The 1,177-nt window shown below is 39.1% G+C and overlaps 1 non-coding gene across 1 annotated transcript; it reads left to right on the top strand.

Moving 5' to 3' along the window:
• Positions 1-798: 798 nt before the first annotated feature.
• LOC121220624 (small nucleolar RNA R71) lies at positions 799-905 on the top strand. Its single transcript, XR_005917844.1, has one exon. It is a non-coding gene; the product is annotated as a small nucleolar RNA R71 (small nucleolar RNA).
• The last annotated feature ends 272 nt before the right edge of the window (positions 906-1,177 follow it).

Here is a 1,177-nt window from a genome sequence, read left to right as displayed (position 1 = left end):
TAGGATTTACCATGTCGGACTTTGCAGTATCTGATTCCTTTGGTGTAGGAACTTCAGCAGCTGATTGATTCTTCTCAACGGGCTTATCTTCAACATCAATCAATCGGGGTTCTAAAATTTTACCAGTTCGCAATGCCATTACCGTGATATGTTCTTTACCAAAATTTCTTGGATTCTCAGTATCTCTCGGCAAGGTTCCTTGCGGTCTATTACGTAGCTCCGTAGCTAACTGACCCATTTGGTTTTACAACTTTTTCAATGTTGCTGCTTGGCTTTCGATCAAAGTGACATTCTTTGCCATGTACACATTCAACAAGTTCTTCGAACTGTTTGATGCCTTAGTACACTGTTTGATTGTAGAAGTTGGATTGGGATCCTTGTCCACTCTTATTTTGATATTGGTTCCCCACATAGTACATTGACTCGGGATTTGATGCACAATTCTCAAAAGATGACCTTCCCCACAGTACACACAAGACTACGTCAAACGGACTTGGTGGTTGAGTTGCAAAATTATTAGTACTATTAGTAGTTAACTGTTTTAACATAGAGGAAATAGACGATACCTGAGCTGATAATAAAGTGAAAGAGTCAACTTCATGAACTCTAGCTACACATCTTCATGAAGCTATTCGATTTGTTGGCCATTGATAGTTATTACTCGCGATCCTTTTAATGATCTCATAAGCCTCATTATAAGACTTAGACAAAATTGCACCATTCGCAGAAACATCTACCATTAATCTTGTATGTGCATTGACACCATTATAGAATGTCTACAACTAGATACAATGAGGAATCCCATGATGAAGACACTTCCGAAGTAACTCCTTGAATCACTCCCAAGCCTTATACAAAGACTCGTCATCCAATTGTTGGAAAGTTATGATCTCGTTCATTAACTTAGCATTTTTGCTAGATGGGAAATACTGAATCAAAAATCTCTCTGCTAATTCTTGCCATGTAGATATGGAACTTGGTGGCAATGAGTTGAGCCATGCTCATGCTCAATCCCACAACGAGTACAGAAATAACTTCAACCTCAGTGTGTCTTCAGTTACACCGGCTATCTTGAATGAATCACTTACCTCCATAAACAATCAAAGGTGGAGATGTAGATCTTCCATGGGCATACCACTAAAGTGGCCCACCTTTTGTAGCATTTGAAACATCACTG

Source organism: Gossypium hirsutum, chromosome D08, assembly GCF_007990345.1.
Source record: "Gossypium hirsutum isolate 1008001.06 chromosome D08, Gossypium_hirsutum_v2.1, whole genome shotgun sequence".
In the NCBI taxonomy this organism is placed as follows: Eukaryota; Viridiplantae; Streptophyta; class Magnoliopsida; order Malvales; family Malvaceae; genus Gossypium; species Gossypium hirsutum.
Note: the sequence above shows the minus strand (reverse complement) of the source record. Positions and strands in the feature narration are given on the sequence as shown.